Below are 21471 nucleotides of genomic sequence, written 5' to 3'. Positions count from 1 at the left end.
AAAATGTATTACTGAGTTGAAAGAAGTGGATTCTGGTGCATGGTTTTGAAACCGCAGTCAGAAAAAAAATCACAACCATATCAACATGTTTATAACCCCCGGGGCTGTCGTTTTGGTCAAAAAATGAAAATTCTAAAAGTTCGGTTTTTTTTCTGCTTTAAACTCTAGGTACACATCAAAAATGTATTACTGAGTTGAAAGAAGTGGATTCTGGTGCATGGTTTTGAAACCGCAGTCAGAAAAAAAATCACAACCATATCAACATGTTTATAACCCCCGGGGCTGTCGTTTTGGTCACAAAATGAAAATTCGAAAAGTTCAGTTTTTTCTGCTTTAAACTCTAGGTACACATCCAAAATGTATTACTGAGTTGAAAGAAGTGGATTCTGGTGCATGGTTTGAAACCGCAGTCAGAAAAAAAATCACAACCATATCAACATGTTAATAACCCCCGGGGCTGTCGTTTTGGTCAAAAAATGAAAATTCTAAAAGTTCTGTTTTTTCTGCTTTAAACTCTAGGTACACATCCAAAATGTATTACTGAGTTGAAAGAAGTGGATTCTGGTGCATGGTTTTGAAACCGCAGTCATAAAAAAAATCACATCCATATCAACATGTTTATAACCCCCGGGGCTGTCGTTTTGGTCAAAAAATGAAAATTCTAAAAGTTCCGTTTTTTCTGCTTTAAACTCTAGGTACACATCCAAAATGTATTACTGAGTTGAAAGAAGTGGATTCTGGTGCATGGTTTTGAAACCGCAGTCAGAAAAAAAATCACAACCATATCAACATGTTAATAACCCCCGGGGCTGTTGTTTTGGTCAAAAAATGAAAATTCTAAAAGTTCCGTTTTTTCTGCTTTAAACTCTAGGTACACATCCAAAATGTATTACTGAGTTGAAAGAAGTGGATTCTGGTGCATGGTTTTGAAACCGCAGTCAGAAAAAAAATCACAACCATATCAACATGTTTATAACCCCCGGTGCTGTCGTTTTGGTCAAAAAATGAAAATTCTAAAAGTTCAGTTTTTTCTGCTTTAAACTCTAGGTACACATCCAAAATGTATTACTGAGTTGAAAGAAGTGGATTCTGGTGCATGGTTTTAAAACCGCAGTCAGAAAAAAAATCACAACCATATCAACATGTTAATAACCCCCGGGGCTGTCGTTTTGGTCAAAAAATGAAAATTCTAAAAGTTCCGTTTTTTCTGCTTTAAACTCTAGGTACACATCCAAAATGTATTACTGAGTTGAAAGAAGTGGATTCTGGTGCATGGTTTTGAAACCGCAGTCAGAAAAAAAATCACAACCATATCAACATGTTTATAACCCCCGGGGCTGTCGTTTTGGTCACAAAATGAAAATTCTAAAAGTTCAGTTTTTTCTGCTTTAAACTCTAGGTACACATCCAAAATGTATTACTGAGTTGAAAGAAGTGGATTCTGGTGCATGGTTTGAAACCGCAGTCAGAAAAAAAATCACATCCATATCAACATGTTAATAACCCCCGGGGCTGTCGTTTTGGTCAAAAAATGAAAATTCTAAAAGTTCTGTTTTTTCTGCTTTAAACTCTAGGTACACATCCAAAATGTATTACTGAGTTGAAAGAAGTGGATTCTGGTGCATGGTTTTGAAACCGCAGTCATAAAAAAAATCACATCCATATCAACATGTTTATAACCCCCGGGGCTGTCGTTTTGGTCAAAAAATGAAAATTTTAAAAAATCCGTTTTTTCTGCTTTAAACTCTAGGTACACATCCAAAATGTATTACTGAGTTGAAAGAAGTGGATTCTGGTGCATGGTTTTGAAACCGCAGTCAGAAAAAAAATCACAACCATATCAACATGTTAATAACCCCCGGGGCTGTCGTTTTGGTCAAAAAATGAAAATTCTAAAAGTTCCGTTTTTTCTGCTTTAAACTCTAGGTACACATCCAAAATGTATTACTGAGTTGAAAGAAGTGGATTCTGGTGCATGGTTTTGAAACCGCAGTCAGAAAAAAAATCACAACCATATCAACATGTTTATAACCCCCGGGGCTGTCGTTTTGGTCAAAAAATGAAAATTCTAAAAGTTCCGTTTTTTTCTGCTTTAAACTCTAGGTACACATCCAAAATGTATTACTGAGTTGAAAGAAGTGGATTCTGGTGCATGGTTTTGAAACCGCAGTCAGAAAAAAAATCACAACCATATCAACATGATAATAACCCCCGGGGCTGTCGTTTTGGTCAAAAAATGAAAATTCTAAAAGTTCAGTTTTTTCTGCTTTAAACTCTAGGTACACATCCAAAATGTATTACTGAGTTGAAAGAAGTGGATTCTGGTGCATGGTTTTGAAACCGCAGTCAGAAAAAAAATCACAACCATATCAACATGTTTTGGTCAAAAAATGAAAATTCTAAAAGTTCCGCTTTTTCTGCTTTAAACTCTAGGTACACATTCAAAATGTATTATTGAGTTGAAAGAAGTGGATTCTGGTGCATGGTTTTAAAACCGCAGTCAGAAAAAAAATCACAACCATATCAACATGTTTATTCTCCCCGGGGCTGTTGTTTTGGTCAAAAAATGAAAATTCTAAAAGTTCCGTTTTTTCTGCTTTAAACTCTAGGTACACATCCAAAATGTATTACTGAGTTGAAAGAAGTGGATTCTGGTGCATGGTTTTGAAACCGCAGTCAGAAAAAAAATCACAACCATATCAACATGTTTATAACCCCCGGGGCTGTCGTTTTGGTCAAAAAATGAAAATTCTAAAAGTTCAGTTTTTTCTGCTTTAAACTCTAGGTACACATCCAAAATGTATTACTGAGTTGAAAGAAGTGGATTCTGGTGCATGGTTTGAAACCGCAGTCAGAAAAAAAATCACAACCATATCAACATGTTAATAACCCCCGGGGCTGTCGTTTTGGTCAAAAAATGAAAATTCTAAAAGTTCTGTTTTTTCTGCTTTAAACTCTAGGTACACATCCAAAATGTATTACTGAGTTGAAAGAAGTGGATTCTGGTGCATGGTTTTGAAACCGCAGTCATAAAAAAAATCACATCCATATCAACATGTTTATAACCCCCGGGGCTGTCGTTTTGGTCAAAAAATGAAAATTCTAAAAGTTCCGTTTTTTCTGCTTTAAACTCTAGGTACACATCCAAAATGTATTACTGAGTTGAAAGAAGTGGATTCTGGTGCATGGTTTTGAAACCGCAGTCAGAAAAAAAATCACAACCATATCAACATGTTAATAACCCCCGGGGCTGTTGTTTTGGTCAAAAAATGAAAATTCTAAAAGTTCCGTTTTTTCTGCTTTAAACTCTAGGTACACATCCAAAATGTATTACTGAGTTGAAAGAAGTGGATTCTGGTGCATGGTTTTGAAACCGCAGTCAGAAAAAAAATCACAACCATATCAACATGTTTATAACCCCCGGGGCTGTCGTTTTGGTCAAAAAATGAAAATTCTAAAAGTTCCGTTTTTTTCTGCTTTAAACTCTAGGTACACATCCAAAATGTATTACTGAGTTGAAAGAAGTGGATTCTGGTGCATGGTTTTGAAACCGCAGTCAGAAAAAAAATCACAACCATATCAACATGTTTATAACCCCCGGGGCTGTCGTTTTGGTCACAAAATGAAAATTCTAAAAGTTCAGTTTTTTCTGCTTTAAACTCTAGGTACACATCCAAAATGTATTACTGAGTTGAAAGAAGTGGATTCTGGTGCATGGTTTGAAACCGCAGTCAGAAAAAAAATCACAACCATATCAACATGTTAATAACCCCCGGGGCTGTCGTTTTGGTCAAAAAATGAAAATTCTAAAAGTTCTGTTTTTTCTGCTTTAAACTCTAGGTACACATCCAAAATGTATTACTGAGTTGAAAGAAGTGGATTCTGGTGCATGGTTTTGAAACCGCAGTCATAAAAAAAATCACATCCATATCAACATGTTTATAACCCCCGGGGCTGTCGTTTTGGTCAAAAAATGAAAATTCTAAAAGTTCCGTTTTTTCTGCTTTAAACTCTAGGTACACATCCAAAATGTATTACTGAGTTGAAAGAAGTGGATTCTGGTGCATGGTTTTGAAACCGCAGTCAGAAAAAAAATCACAACCATATCAACATGTTAATAACCCCCGGGGCTGTTGTTTTGGTCAAAAAATGAAAATTCTAAAAGTTCCGTTTTTTCTGCTTTAAACTCTAGGTACACATCCAAAATGTATTACTGAGTTGAAAGAAGTGGATTCTGGTGCATGGTTTTGAAACCGCAGTCAGAAAAAAAATCACAACCATATCAACATGTTTATAACCCCCGGTGCTGTCGTTTTGGTCAAAAAATGAAAATTCTAAAAGTTCAGTTTTTTCTGCTTTAAACTCTAGGTACACATCCAAAATGTATTACTGAGTTGAAAGAAGTGGATTCTGGTGCATGGTTTTAAAACCGCAGTCAGAAAAAAAATCACAACCATATCAACATGTTAATAACCCCCGGGGCTGTCGTTTTGGTCAAAAAATGAAAATTCTAAAAGTTCCGTTTTTTCTGCTTTAAACTCTAGGTACACATCCAAAATGTATTACTGAGTTGAAAGAAGTGGATTCTGGTGCATGGTTTTGAAACCGCAGTCAGAAAAAAAATCACAACCATATCAACATGTTTATAACCCCCGGGGCTGTCGTTTTGGTCACAAAATGAAAATTCTAAAAGTTCAGTTTTTTCTGCTTTAAACTCTAGGTACACATCCAAAATGTATTACTGAGTTGAAAGAAGTGGATTCTGGTGCATGGTTTGAAACCGCAGTCAGAAAAAAAATCACATCCATATCAACATGTTAATAACCCCCGGGGCTGTCGTTTTGGTCAAAAAATGAAAATTCTAAAAGTTCTGTTTTTTCTGCTTTAAACTCTAGGTACACATCCAAAATGTATTACTGAGTTGAAAGAAGTGGATTCTGGTGCATGGTTTTGAAACCGCAGTCATAAAAAAAATCACATCCATATCAACATGTTTATAACCCCCGGGGCTGTCGTTTTGGTCAAAAAATGAAAATTTTAAAAAATCCGTTTTTTCTGCTTTAAACTCTAGGTACACATCCAAAATGTATTACTGAGTTGAAAGAAGTGGATTCTGGTGCATGGTTTTGAAACCGCAGTCAGAAAAAAAATCACAACCATATCAACATGTTAATAACCCCCGGGGCTGTCGTTTTGGTCAAAAAATGAAAATTCTAAAAGTTCCGTTTTTTCTGCTTTAAACTCTAGGTACACATCCAAAATGTATTACTGAGTTGAAAGAAGTGGATTCTGGTGCATGGTTTTGAAACCGCAGTCAGAAAAAAAATCACAACCATATCAACATGTTTATAACCCCCGGGGCTGTCGTTTTGGTCAAAAAATGAAAATTCTAAAAGTTCCGTTTTTTTCTGCTTTAAACTCTAGGTACACATCCAAAATGTATTACTGAGTTGAAAGAAGTGGATTCTGGTGCATGGTTTTGAAACCGCAGTCAGAAAAAAAATCACAACCATATCAACATGATAATAACCCCCGGGGCTGTCGTTTTGGTCAAAAAATGAAAATTCTAAAAGTTCAGTTTTTTCTGCTTTAAACTCTAGGTACACATCCAAAATGTATTACTGAGTTGAAAGAAGTGGATTCTGGTGCATGGTTTTGAAACCGCAGTCAGAAAAAAAATCACAACCATATCAACATGTTTTGGTCAAAAAATGAAAATTCTAAAAGTTCCGCTTTTTCTGCTTTAAACTCTAGGTACACATTCAAAATGTATTATTGAGTTGAAAGAAGTGGATTCTGGTGCATGGTTTTAAAACCGCAGTCAGAAAAAAAATCACAACCATATCAACATGTTTATTCTCCCCGGGGCTGTTGTTTTGGTCAAAAAATGAAAATTCTAAAAGTTCCGTTTTTTCTGCTTTAAACTCTAGGTACACATCCAAAATGTATTACTGAGTTGAAAGAAGTGGATTCTGGTGCATGGTTTTGAAACCGCAGTCAGAAAAAAAATCACAACCATATCAACATGTTTATAACCCCCGGGGCTGTCGTTTTGGTCAAAAAATGAAAATTCTAAAAGTTCAGTTTTTTCTGCTTTAAACTCTAGGTACACATCCAAAATGTATTACTGAGTTGAAAGAAGTGGATTCTGGTGCATGGTTTGAAACCGCAGTCAGAAAAAAAATCACAACCATATCAACATGTTAATAACCCCCGGGGCTGTCGTTTTGGTCAAAAAATGAAAATTCTAAAAGTTCTGTTTTTTCTGCTTTAAACTCTAGGTACACATCCAAAATGTATTACTGAGTTGAAAGAAGTGGATTCTGGTGCATGGTTTTGAAACCGCAGTCATAAAAAAAATCACATCCATATCAACATGTTTATAACCCCCGGGGCTGTCGTTTTGGTCAAAAAATGAAAATTCTAAAAGTTCCGTTTTTTCTGCTTTAAACTCTAGGTACACATCCAAAATGTATTACTGAGTTGAAAGAAGTGGATTCTGGTGCATGGTTTTGAAACCGCAGTCAGAAAAAAAATCACAACCATATCAACATGTTAATAACCCCCGGGGCTGTTGTTTTGGTCAAAAAATGAAAATTCTAAAAGTTCCGTTTTTTCTGCTTTAAACTCTAGGTACACATCCAAAATGTATTACTGAGTTGAAAGAAGTGGATTCTGGTGCATGGTTTTGAAACCGCAGTCAGAAAAAAAATCACAACCATATCAACATGTTTATAACCCCCGGGGCTGTCGTTTTGGTCAAAAAATGAAAATTCTAAAAGTTCCGTTTTTTTCTGCTTTAAACTCTAGGTACACATCCAAAATGTATTACTGAGTTGAAAGAAGTGGATTCTGGTGCATGGTTTTGAAACCGCAGTCAGAAAAAAAATCACAACCATATCAACATGTTTATAACCCCCGGGGCTGTCGTTTTGGTCACAAAATGAAAATTCTAAAAGTTCAGTTTTTTCTGCTTTAAACTCTAGGTACACATCCAAAATGTATTACTGAGTTGAAAGAAGTGGATTCTGGTGCATGGTTTGAAACCGCAGTCAGAAAAAAAATCACAACCATATCAACATGTTTATAACCCCCGGGGCTGTCGTTTTGGTCAAAAAATGAAAATTTTAAAAGTTCCGTTTTTTCTGCTTTAAACTCTAGGTACACATCCAAAATGTATTACTGAGTTGAAAGAAGTGGATTCTGGTGCATGGTTTTGAAACCGCAGTCAGAAAAAAAATCACAACCATATCAACATGTTAATAACCCCCGGGGCTGTTGTTTTGGTCAAAAAATGAAAATTCTAAAAGTTCCGTTTTTTCTGCTTTAAACTCTAGGTACACATCCAAAATGTATTACTGAGTTGAAAGAAGTGGATTCTGGTGCATGGTTTTGAAACCGCAGTCAGAAAAAAAATCACAACCATATCAACATGTTTATAACCCCCGGGGCTGTCGTTTTGGTCAAAAAATGAAAATTCTAAAAGTTCCGTTTTTTTCTGCTTTAAACTCTAGGTACACATCCAAAATGTATTACTGAGTTGAAAGAAGTGGATTCTGGTGCATGGTTTTGAAACCGCAGTCAGAAAAAAAATCACAACCATATCAACATGATAATAACCCCCGGGGCTGTCGTTTTGGTCAAAAAATGAAAATTCTAAAAGTTCAGTTTTTTCTGCTTTAAACTCTAGGTACACATCCAAAATGTATTACTGAGTTGAAAGAAGTGGATTCTGGTGCATGGTTTTGAAACCGCAGTCAGAAAAAAAATCACAACCATATCAACATGTTTTGGTCAAAAAATGAAAATTCTAAAAGTTCCGCTTTTTCTGCTTTAAACTCTAGGTACACATTCAAAATGTATTATTGAGTTGAAAGAAGTGGATTCTGGTGCATGGTTTTAAAACCGCAGTCAGAAAAAAAATCACAACCATATCAACATGTTAATTACCCCCCGGGGCTGTTGTTTTGGTCAAAAAATGAAAATTCTAAAAGTTCCGTTTTTTCTGCTTTAAACTCTAGGTACACATCCAAAATGTATTACTGAGTTGAAAGAAGTGGATTCTGGTGCATGGTTTTGAAACCGCAGTCAGAAAAAAAATCACAACCATATCAACATGTTTATAACCCCCGGGGCTGTCGTTTTGGTCAAAAAATGAAAATTCTAAAAGTTCAGTTTTTTCTGCTTTAAACTCTAGGTACACATCCAAAATGTATTACTGAGTTGAAAGAAGTGGATTCTGGTGCATGGTTTGAAACCGCAGTCAGAAAAAAAATCACAACCATATCAACATGTTAATAACCCCCGGGGCTGTCGTTTTGGTCAAAAAATGAAAATTCTAAAAGTTCTGTTTTTTCTGCTTTAAACTCTAGGTACACATCCAAAATGTATTACTGAGTTGAAAGAAGTGGATTCTGGTGCATGGTTTTGAAACCGCAGTCATAAAAAAAATCACATCCATATCAACATGTTTATAACCCCCGGGGCTGTCGTTTTGGTCAAAAAATGAAAATTCTAAAAGTTCCGTTTTTTCTGCTTTAAACTCTAGGTACACATCCAAAATGTATTACTGAGTTGAAAGAAGTGGATTCTGGTGCATGGTTTTGAAACCGCAGTCAGAAAAAAAATCACAACCATATCAACATGTTAATAACCCCCGGGGCTGTTGTTTTGGTCAAAAAATGAAAATTCTAAAAGTTCCGTTTTTTCTGCTTTAAACTCTAGGTACACATCCAAAATGTATTACTGAGTTGAAAGAAGTGGATTCTGGTGCATGGTTTTGAAACCGCAGTCAGAAAAAAAATCACAACCATATCAACATGTTTATAACCCCCGGGGCTGTCGTTTTGGTCAAAAAATGAAAATTCTAAAAGTTCCGTTTTTTTCTGCTTTAAACTCTAGGTACACATCCAAAATGTATTACTGAGTTGAAAGAAGTGGATTCTGGTGCATGGTTTTGAAACCGCAGTCAGAAAAAAAATCACAACCATATCAACATGTTTATAACCCCCGGGGCTGTCGTTTTGGTCACAAAATGAAAATTCTAAAAGTTCAGTTTTTTCTGCTTTAAACTCTAGGTACACATCCAAAATGTATTACTGAGTTGAAAGAAGTGGATTCTGGTGCATGGTTTGAAACCGCAGTCAGAAAAAAAATCACAACCATATCAACATGTTAATAACCCCCGGGGCTGTCGTTTTGGTCAAAAAATTAAAATTCTAAAAGTTCTGTTTTTTCTGCTTTAAACTCTAGGTACACATCCAAAATGTATTACTGAGTTGAAAGAAGTGGATTCTGGTGCATGGTTTTGAAACCGCAGTCATAAAAAAAATCACATCCATATCAACATGTTTATAACCCCCGGGGCTGTCGTTTTGGTCAAAAAATGAAAATTCTAAAAGTTCCGTTTTTTCTGCTTTAAACTCTAGGTACACATCCAAAATGTATTACTGAGTTGAAAGAAGTGGATTCTGGTGCATGGTTTTGAAACCGCAGTCAGAAAAAAAATCACAACCATATCAACATGTTAATAACCCCCGGGGCTGTTGTTTTGGTCAAAAAATGAAAATTCTAAAAGTTCCGTTTTTTCTGCTTTAAACTCTAGGTACACATCCAAAATGTATTACTGAGTTGAAAGAAGTGGATTCTGGTGCATGGTTTTGAAACCGCAGTCAGAAAAAAAATCACAACCATATCAACATGTTTATAACCCCCGGGGCTGTCGTTTTGGTCAAAAAATGAAAATTCTAAAAGTTCGGTTTTTTTTCTGCTTTAAACTCTAGGTACACATCAAAAATGTATTACTGAGTTGAAAGAAGTGGATTCTGGTGCATGGTTTTGAAACCGCAGTCAGAAAAAAAATCACAACCATATCAACATGTTTATAACCCCCGGGGCTGTCGTTTTGGTCACAAAATGAAAATTCGAAAAGTTCAGTTTTTTCTGCTTTAAACTCTAGGTACACATCCAAAATGTATTACTGAGTTGAAAGAAGTGGATTCTGGTGCATGGTTTGAAACCGCAGTCAGAAAAAAAATCACAACCATATCAACATGTTAATAACCCCCGGGGCTGTCGTTTTGGTCAAAAAATGAAAATTCTAAAAGTTCTGTTTTTTCTGCTTTAAACTCTAGGTACACATCCAAAATGTATTACTGAGTTGAAAGAAGTGGATTCTGGTGCATGGTTTTGAAACCGCAGTCATAAAAAAAATCACATCCATATCAACATGTTTATAACCCCCGGGGCTGTCGTTTTGGTCAAAAAATGAAAATTCTAAAAGTTCCGTTTTTTCTGCTTTAAACTCTAGGTACACATCCAAAATGTATTACTGAGTTGAAAGAAGTGGATTCTGGTGCATGGTTTTGAAACCGCAGTCAGAAAAAAAATCACAACCATATCAACATGTTAATAACCCCCGGGGCTGTTGTTTTGGTCAAAAAATGAAAATTCTAAAAGTTCCGTTTTTTCTGCTTTAAACTCTAGGTACACATCCAAAATGTATTACTGAGTTGAAAGAAGTGGATTCTGGTGCATGGTTTTGAAACCGCAGTCAGAAAAAAAATCACAACCATATCAACATGTTTATAACCCCCGGTGCTGTCGTTTTGGTCAAAAAATGAAAATTCTAAAAGTTCAGTTTTTTCTGCTTTAAACTCTAGGTACACATCCAAAATGTATTACTGAGTTGAAAGAAGTGGATTCTGGTGCATGGTTTTAAAACCGCAGTCAGAAAAAAAATCACAACCATATCAACATGTTAATAACCCCCGGGGCTGTCGTTTTGGTCAAAAAATGAAAATTCTAAAAGTTCCGTTTTTTCTGCTTTAAACTCTAGGTACACATCCAAAATGTATTACTGAGTTGAAAGAAGTGGATTCTGGTGCATGGTTTTGAAACCGCAGTCAGAAAAAAAATCACAACCATATCAACATGTTTATAACCCCCGGGGCTGTCGTTTTGGTCACAAAATGAAAATTCTAAAAGTTCAGTTTTTTCTGCTTTAAACTCTAGGTACACATCCAAAATGTATTACTGAGTTGAAAGAAGTGGATTCTGGTGCATGGTTTGAAACCGCAGTCAGAAAAAAAATCACATCCATATCAACATGTTAATAACCCCCGGGGCTGTCGTTTTGGTCAAAAAATGAAAATTCTAAAAGTTCTGTTTTTTCTGCTTTAAACTCTAGGTACACATCCAAAATGTATTACTGAGTTGAAAGAAGTGGATTCTGGTGCATGGTTTTGAAACCGCAGTCATAAAAAAAATCACATCCATATCAACATGTTTATAACCCCCGGGGCTGTCGTTTTGGTCAAAAAATGAAAATTTTAAAAAATCCGTTTTTTCTGCTTTAAACTCTAGGTACACATCCAAAATGTATTACTGAGTTGAAAGAAGTGGATTCTGGTGCATGGTTTTGAAACCGCAGTCAGAAAAAAAATCACAACCATATCAACATGTTAATAACCCCCGGGGCTGTTGTTTTGGTCAAAAAATGAAAATTCTAAAAGTTCCGTTTTTTCTGCTTTAAACTCTAGGTACACATCCAAAATGTATTACTGAGTTGAAAGAAGTGGATTCTGGTGCATGGTTTTGAAACCGCAGTCAGAAAAAAAATCACAACCATATCAACATGTTTATAACCCCCGGGGCTGTCGTTTTGGTCAAAAAATGAAAATTCTAAAAGTTCCGTTTTTTTCTGCTTTAAACTCTAGGTACACATCCAAAATGTATTACTGAGTTGAAAGAAGTGGATTCTGGTGCATGGTTTTGAAACCGCAGTCAGAAAAAAAATCACAACCATATCAACATGATAATAACCCCCGGGGCTGTCGTTTTGGTCAAAAAATGAAAATTCTAAAAGTTCAGTTTTTTCTGCTTTAAACTCTAGGTACACATCCAAAATGTATTACTGAGTTGAAAGAAGTGGATTCTGGTGCATGGTTTTGAAACCGCAGTCAGAAAAAAAATCACAACCATATCAACATGTTTTGGTCAAAAAATGAAAATTCTAAAAGTTCCGCTTTTTCTGCTTTAAACTCTAGGTACACATTCAAAATGTATTATTGAGTTGAAAGAAGTGGATTCTGGTGCATGGTTTTAAAACCGCAGTCAGAAAAAAAATCACAACCATATCAACATGTTTATACCCCCCGGGGCTGTTGTTTTGGTCAAAAAATGAAAATTCTAAAAGTTCCGTTTTTTCTGCTTTAAACTCTAGGTACACATCCAAAATGTATTACTGAGTTGAAAGAAGTGGATTCTGGTGCATGGTTTTGAAACCGCAGTCAGAAAAAAAATCACAACCATATCAACATGTTTATAACCCCCGGGGCTGTCGTTTTGGTCAAAAAATGAAAATTCTAAAAGTTCAGTTTTTTCTGCTTTAAACTCTAGGTACACATCCAAAATGTATTACTGAGTTGAAAGAAGTGGATTCTGGTGCATGGTTTGAAACCGCAGTCAGAAAAAAAATCACAACCATATCAACATGTTAATAACCCCCGGGGCTGTCGTTTTGGTCAAAAAATGAAAATTCTAAAAGTTCTGTTTTTTCTGCTTTAAACTCTAGGTACACATCCAAAATGTATTACTGAGTTGAAAGAAGTGGATTCTGGTGCATGGTTTTGAAACCGCAGTCATAAAAAAAATCACATCCATATCAACATGTTTATAACCCCCGGGGCTGTCGTTTTGGTCAAAAAATGAAAATTCTAAAAGTTCCGTTTTTTCTGCTTTAAACTCTAGGTACACATCCAAAATGTATTACTGAGTTGAAAGAAGTGGATTCTGGTGCATGGTTTTGAAACCGCAGTCAGAAAAAAAATCACAACCATATCAACATGTTAATAACCCCCGGGGCTGTTGTTTTGGTCAAAAAATGAAAATTCTAAAAGTTCCGTTTTTTCTGCTTTAAACTCTAGGTACACATCCAAAATGTATTACTGAGTTGAAAGAAGTGGATTCTGGTGCATGGTTTTGAAACCGCAGTCAGAAAAAAAATCACAACCATATCAACATGTTTATAACCCCCGGGGCTGTCGTTTTGGTCAAAAAATGAAAATTCTAAAAGTTCCGTTTTTTTCTGCTTTAAACTCTAGGTACACATCCAAAATGTATTACTGAGTTGAAAGAAGTGGATTCTGGTGCATGGTTTTGAAACCGCAGTCAGAAAAAAAATCACAACCATATCAACATGTTTATAACCCCCGGGGCTGTCGTTTTGGTCACAAAATGAAAATTCTAAAAGTTCAGTTTTTTCTGCTTTAAACTCTAGGTACACATCCAAAATGTATTACTGAGTTGAAAGAAGTGGATTCTGGTGCATGGTTTGAAACCGCAGTCAGAAAAAAAATCACAACCATATCAACATGTTTATAACCCCCGGGGCTGTCGTTTTGGTCAAAAAATGAAAATTTTAAAAGTTCCGTTTTTTCTGCTTTAAACTCTAGGTACACATCCAAAATGTATTACTGAGTTGAAAGAAGTGGATTCTGGTGCATGGTTTTGAAACCGCAGTCAGAAAAAAAATCACAACCATATCAACATGTTAATAACCCCCGGGGCTGTTGTTTTGGTCAAAAAATGAAAATTCTAAAAGTTCCGTTTTTTCTGCTTTAAACTCTAGGTACACATCCAAAATGTATTACTGAGTTGAAAGAAGTGGATTCTGGTGCATGGTTTTGAAACCGCAGTCAGAAAAAAAATCACAACCATATCAACATGTTTATAACCCCCGGGGCTGTCGTTTTGGTCAAAAAATGAAAATTCTAAAAGTTCCGTTTTTTTCTGCTTTAAACTCTAGGTACACATCCAAAATGTATTACTGAGTTGAAAGAAGTGGATTCTGGTGCATGGTTTTGAAACCGCAGTCAGAAAAAAAATCACAACCATATCAACATGATAATAACCCCCGGGGCTGTCGTTTTGGTCAAAAAATGAAAATTCTAAAAGTTCAGTTTTTTCTGCTTTAAACTCTAGGTACACATCCAAAATGTATTACTGAGTTGAAAGAAGTGGATTCTGGTGCATGGTTTTGAAACCGCAGTCAGAAAAAAAATCACAACCATATCAACATGTTTTGGTCAAAAAATGAAAATTCTAAAAGTTCCGCTTTTTCTGCTTTAAACTCTAGGTACACATTCAAAATGTATTATTGAGTTGAAAGAAGTGGATTCTGGTGCATGGTTTTAAAACCGCAGTCAGAAAAAAAATCACAACCATATCAACATGTTAATTACCCCCCGGGGCTGTTGTTTTGGTCAAAAAATGAAAATTCTAAAAGTTCCGTTTTTTCTGCTTTAAACTCTAGGTACACATCCAAAATGTATTACTGAGTTGAAAGAAGTGGATTCTGGTGCATGGTTTTGAAACCGCAGTCAGAAAAAAAATCACAACCATATCAACATGTTTATAACCCCCGGGGCTGTCGTTTTGGTCAAAAAATGAAAATTCTAAAAGTTCAGTTTTTTCTGCTTTAAACTCTAGGTACACATCCAAAATGTATTACTGAGTTGAAAGAAGTGGATTCTGGTGCATGGTTTGAAACCGCAGTCAGAAAAAAAATCACAACCATATCAACATGTTAATAACCCCCGGGGCTGTCGTTTTGGTCAAAAAATGAAAATTCTAAAAGTTCTGTTTTTTCTGCTTTAAACTCTAGGTACACATCCAAAATGTATTACTGAGTTGAAAGAAGTGGATTCTGGTGCATGGTTTTGAAACCGCAGTCATAAAAAAAATCACATCCATATCAACATGTTTATAACCCCCGGGGCTGTCGTTTTGGTCAAAAAATGAAAATTCTAAAAGTTCCGTTTTTTCTGCTTTAAACTCTAGGTACACATCCAAAATGTATTACTGAGTTGAAAGAAGTGGATTCTGGTGCATGGTTTTGAAACCGCAGTCAGAAAAAAAATCACAACCATATCAACATGTTAATAACCCCCGGGGCTGTTGTTTTGGTCAAAAAATGAAAATTCTAAAAGTTCCGTTTTTTCTGCTTTAAACTCTAGGTACACATCCAAAATGTATTACTGAGTTGAAAGAAGTGGATTCTGGTGCATGGTTTTGAAACCGCAGTCAGAAAAAAAATCACAACCATATCAACATGTTTATAACCCCCGGGGCTGTCGTTTTGGTCAAAAAATGAAAATTCTAAAAGTTCCATTTTTTTCTGCTTTAAACTCTAGGTACACATCCAAAATGTATTACTGAGTTGAAAGAAGTGGATTCTGGTGCATGGTTTTGAAACCGCAGTCAGAAAAAAAATCACAACCATATCAACATGTTTATAACCCCCGGGGCTGTCGTTTTGGTCACAAAATGAAAATTCTAAAAGTTCAGTTTTTTCTGCTTTAAACTCTAGGTACACATCCAAAATGTATTACTGAGTTGAAAGAAGTGGATTCTGGTGCATGGTTTGAAACCGCAGTCAGAAAAAAAATCACAACCATATCAACATGTTAATAACCCCCGGGGCTGTCGTTTTGGTCAAAAAATTAAAATTCTAAAAGTTCTGTTTTTTCTGCTTTAAACTCTAGGTACACATCCAAAATGTATTACTGAGTTGAAAGAAGTGGATTCTGGTGCATGGTTTTGAAACCGCAGTCATAAAAAAAATCACATCCATATCAACATGTTTATAACCCCCGGGGCTGTCGTTTTGGTCAAAAAATGAAAATTCTAAAAGTTCCGTTTTTTCTGCTTTAAACTCTAGGTACACATCCAAAATGTATTACTGAGTTGAAAGAAGTGGATTCTGGTGCATGGTTTTGAAACCGCAGTCAGAAAAAAAATCACAACCATATCAACATGTTAATAACCCCCGGGGCTGTTGTTTTGGTCAAAAAATGAAAATTCTAAAAGTTCCGTTTTTTCTGCTTTAAACTCTAGGTACACATCCAAAATGTATTACTGAGTTGAAAGAAGTGGATTCTGGTGCATGGTTTTGAAACCGCAGTCAGAAAAAAAATCACAACCATATCAACATGTTTATAACCCCCGGGGCTGTCGTTTTGGTCAAAAAATGAAAATTCTAAAAGTTCCGTTTTTTTCTGCTTTAAACTCTAGGTACACATCCAAAATGTATTACTGAGTTGAAAGAAGTGGATTCTGGTGCATGGTTTTGAAACCGCAGTCAGAAAAAAAATCACAACCATATCAACATGATAATAACCCCCGGGGCTGTCGTTTTGGTCAAAAAATGAAAATTCTAAAAGTTCAGTTTTTTCTGCTTTAAACTCTAGGTACACATCCAAAATGTATTACTGAGTTGAAAGAAGTGGATTCTGGTGCATGGTTTTGAAACCGCAGTCAGAAAAAAAATCACAACCATATCAACATGTTTTGGTCAAAAAATGAAAATTTTAAAAGTTCCGTTTTTTCTGCTTTAAACTCTAGGTACACATCCAAAATGTATTACTGAGTTGAAAGAAGTGGATTCTGGTGCATGGTTTTGAAACCGCAGTCAGAAAAAAAATCACAACCATATCAACATGTTTATAACCCCCGGGGCTGTCGTTTTGGTCAAAAAATGAAAATTCTAAAAGTTCCGTTTTTTTCTGCTTTAAACTCTAGGTACACATCCAAAATGTATTACTGAGTTGAAAGAAGTGGATTCTGGTGCATGGTTTTGAAACCGCAGTCAGAAAAAAAATCACAACCATATCAACATGATAATAACCCCCGGGGCTGTCGTTTTGGTCAAAAAATGAAAATTCTAAAAGTTCAGTTTTTTCTGCTTTAAACTCTAGGTACACATCCAAAATGTATTACTGAGTTGAAAGAAGTGGATTCTGGTGCATGGTTTTGAAACCGCAGTCAGAAAAAAAATCACAACCATATCAACATGTTTTGGTCAAAAAATGAAAATTCTAAAAGTTCCGCTTTTTCTGCTTTAAACTCTAGGTACACATTCAAAATGTATTATTGAGTTGAAAGAAGTGGATTCTGGTGCATGGTTTTAAAACCGCAGTCAGAAAAAAAATCACAACCATATCAACATGTTAATTACCCCCCGGGGCTGTTGTTTTGGTCAAAAAATGAAAATTCTAAAAGTTCCGTTTTTTCTGCTTTAAACTCTAGGTACACATCCAAAATGTATTACTGAGTTGAAAGAAGTGGATTCTGGTGCATGGTTTTGAAACCGCAGTCAGAAAAAAAATCACAACCATATCAACATGTTTATAACCCCCGGGGCTGTCGTTTTGGTCAAAAAATGAAAATTCTAAAAGTTCAGTTTTTTCTGCTTTAAACTCTAGGTACACATCCAAAATGTATTACTGAGTTGAAAGAAGTGGATTCTGGTGCATGGTTTGAAACCGCAGTCAGAAAAAAAATCACAACCATATCAACATGTTAATAACCCCCGGGGCTGTCGTTTTGGTCAAAAAATGAAAATTCTAAAAGTTCTGTTTTTTCTGCTTTAAACTCTAGGTACACATCCAAAATGTATTACTGAGTTGAAAGAAGTGGATTCTGGTGCATGGTTTTGAAACCGCAGTCATAAAAAAAATCACATCCATATCAACATGTTTATAACCCCCGGGGCTGTCGTTTTGGTCAAAAAATGAAAATTCTAAAAGTTCCGTTTTTTCTGCTTTAAACTCTAGGTACACATCCAAAATGTATTACTGAGTTGAAAGAAGTGGATTCTGGTGCATGGTTTTGAAACCGCAGTCAGAAAAAAAATCACAACCATATCAACATGTTAATAACCCCCGGGGCTGTTGTTTTGGTCAAAAAATGAAAATTCTAAAAGTTCCGTTTTTTCTGCTTTAAACTCTAGGTACACATCCAAAATGTATTACTGAGTTGAAAGAAGTGGATTCTGGTGCATGGTTTTGAAACCGCAGTCAGAAAAAAAATCACAACCATATCAACATGTTTATAACCCCCGGGGCTGTCGTTTTGGTCAAAAAATGAAAATTCTAAAAGTTCCGTTTTTTTCTGCTTTAAACTCTAGGTACACATCCAAAATGTATTACTGAGTTGAAAGAAGTGGATTCTGGTGCATGGTTTTGAAACCGCAGTCAGAAAAAAAATCACAACCATATCAACATGTTTATAACCCCCGGGGCTGTCGTTTTGGTCACAAAATGAAAATTCTAAAAGTTCAGTTTTTTCTGCTTTAAACTCTAGGTACACATCCAAAATGTATTACTGAGTTGAAAGAAGTGGATTCTGGTGCATGGTTTGAAACCGCAGTCAGAAAAAAAATCACAACCATATCAACATGTTTATAACCCCCGGGGCTGTCGTTTTGGTCAAAAAATGAAAATTTTAAAAGTTCCGTTTTTTCTGCTTTAAACTCTAGGTACACATCCAAAATGTATTACTGAGTTGAAAGAAGTGGATTCTGGTGCATGGTTTTGAAACCGCAGTCAGAAAAAAAATCACAACCATATCAACATGTTAATAACCCCCGGGGCTGTTGTTTTGGTCAAAAAATGAAAATTCTAAAAGTTCCGTTTTTTCTGCTTTAAACTCTAGGTACACATCCAAAATGTATTACTGAGTTGAAAGAAGTGGATTCTGGTGCATGGTTTTGAAACCGCAGTCAGAAAAAAAATCACAACCATATCAACATGTTTATAACCCCCGGGGCTGTCGTTTTGGTCAAAAAATGAAAATTCTAAAAGTTCCGTTTTTTTCTGCTTTAAACTCTAGGTACACATCCAAAATGTATTACTGAGTTGAAAGAAGTGGATTCTGGTGCATGGTTTTGAAACCGCAGTCAGAAAAAAAATCACAACCATATCAACATGATAATAACCCCCGGGGCTGTCGTTTTGGTCAAAAAATGAAAATTCTAAAAGTTCAGTTTTTTCTGCTTTAAACTCTAGGTACACATCCAAAATGTATTACTGAGTTGAAAGAAGTGGATTCTGGTGCATGGTTTTGAAACCGCAGTCAGAAAAAAAATCACAACCATATCAACATGTTTTGGTCAAAAAATGAAAATTCTAAAAGTTCCGCTTTTTCTGCTTTAAACTCTAGGTACACATTCAAAATGTATTATTGAGTTGAAAGAAGTGGATTCTGGTGCATGGTTTTAAAACCGCAGTCAGAAAAAAAATCACAACCATATCAACATGTTAATTACCCCCCGGGGCTGTTGTTTTGGTCAAAAAATGAAAATTCTAAAAGTTCCGTTTTTTCTGCTTTAAACTCTAGGTACACATCCAAAATGTATTACTGAGTTGAAAGAAGTGGATTCTGGTGCATGGTTTTGAAACCGCAGTCAGAAAAAAAATCACAACCATATCAACATGTTTATAACCCCCGGGGCTGTCGTTTTGGTCAAAAAATTAAAATTCTAAAAGTTCAGTTTTTTCTGCTTTAAACTCTAGGTACACATCCAAAATGTATTACTGAGTTGAAAGAAGTGGATTCTGGTGCATGGTTTGAAACCGCAGTCAGAAAAAAAATCACAACCATATCAACATGTTAATAACCCCCGGGGCTGTCGTTTTGGTCAAAAAATGAAAATTCTAAAAGTTCTGTTTTTTCTGCTTTAAACTCTAGGTACACATCCAAAATGTATTACTGAGTTGAAAGAAGTGGATTCTGGTGCATGGTTTTGAAACCGCAGTCATAAAAAAAATCACATCCATATCAACATGTTTATAACCCCCGGGGCTGTCGTTTTGGTCAAAAAATGAAAATTCTAAAAGTTTCGTTTTTTCTGCTTTAAACTCTAGGTACACATCCAAAATGTATTACTGAGTTGAAAGAAGTGGATTCTGGTGCATGGTTTTGAAACCGCAGTCAGAAAAAAAATCACAACCATATCAACATGTTAATAACCCCCGGGGCTGTTGTTTTGGTCAAAAAATGAAAATTCTAAAAGTTCCGTTTTTTCTGCTTTAAACTCTAGGTACACATCCAAAATGTATTACTGAGTTGAAAGAAGTGGATTCTGGTGCATGGTTTTGAAACCGCAGTCAGAAAAAAAATCACAACCATATCAACATGTTTATAACCCCCGGGGCTGTCGTTTTGGTCAAAAAATGAAAATTCTAAAAGTTCCGTTTTTTTCTGCTTTAAACTCTAGGTACACATCCAAAATGTATTACTGAGTTGAAAGAAGTGGATTCTGGTGCATGGTTTTGAAACCGCAGTCAGAAAAAAAATCACAACCATATCAACATGTTTATAACCCCCGGGGCTGTCGTTTTGGTCACAAAATGAAAATTCTAAAAGTTCAGTTTTTTCTGCTTTAAACTCTAGGTACACATCCAAAATGTATTACTGAGTTGAAAGAAGTGGATTCTGGTGCATGGTTTGAAACCGCAGTCAGAAAAAAAATCACAACCATATCAACATGTTAATAACCCCCGGGGCTGTCGTTTTGGTCAAAAAATTAAAATTCTAAAAGTTCTGTTTTTTCTGCTTTAAACTCTAGGTACACATCCAAAATGTATTACTGAGTTGAAAGAAGTGGATTCTGGTGCATGGTTTTGAAACCGCAGTCATAAAAAAAATCACATCCATATCAACATGTTTATAACCCCCGGGGCTGTCGTTTTGGTCAAAAAATGAAAATTCTAAAAGTTCAGTTTTTTCTGCTTTAAACTCTAGGTACACATCCAAAATGTATTACTGAGTTGAAAGAAGTGGATTCTGGTGCATGGTTTTGAAACCGCAGTCAGAAAAAAAATCACAACCATATCAACATGTTAATAACCCCCGGGGCTGTTGTTTTGGTCAAAAAATGAAAATTCTAAAAGTTCCGTTTTTTCTGCTTTAAACTCTAGGTACACATCCAAAATGTATTACTGAGTTGAAAGAAGTGGATTCTGGTGCATGGTTTTGAAACCGCAGTCAGAAAAAAAATCACAACCATATCAACATGTTTATAACCCCCGGGGCTGTCGTTTTGGTCAAAAAATGAAAATTCTAAAAGTTCCGTTTTTTTCTGCTTTAAACTCTAGGTACACATCCAAAATGTATTACTGAGTTGAAAGAAGTGGATTCTGGTGCATGGTTTTGAAACCGCAGTCAGAAAAAAAATCACAACCATATCAACATGATAATAACCCCCGGGGCTGTCGTTTTGGTCAAAAAATGAAAATTCTAAAAGTTCAGTTTTTTCTGCTTTAAACTCTAGGTACACATCCAAAATGTATTACTGAGTTGAAAGAAGTGGATTCTGGTGCATGGTTTTGAAACCGCAGTCAGAAAAAAAATCACAACCATATCAACATGTTTTGGTCAAAAAATGAAAATTCTAAAAGTTCCGCTTTTTCTGCTTTAAACTCTAGGTACACATTCAAAATGTATTATTGAGTTGAAAGAAGTGGATTCTGGTGCATGGTTTTAAAACCGCAGTCAGAAAAAAAATCACAACCATATCAACATGTTAATTACCCCCCGGGGCTGTTGTTTTGGTCAAAAAATGAAAATTCTAAAAGTTCCGTTTTTTCTGCTTTAAACTCTAGGTACACATCCAAAATGTATTACTGA

The sequence above is a fragment of the Crinia signifera genome, chromosome 6, assembly GCF_055691185.1.
Source record: "Crinia signifera chromosome 6, ASM5569118v1, whole genome shotgun sequence".
Taxonomy (NCBI): domain Eukaryota; kingdom Metazoa; phylum Chordata; class Amphibia; order Anura; family Myobatrachidae; genus Crinia; species Crinia signifera.
This window is presented reverse-complemented; position numbering follows the sequence as displayed.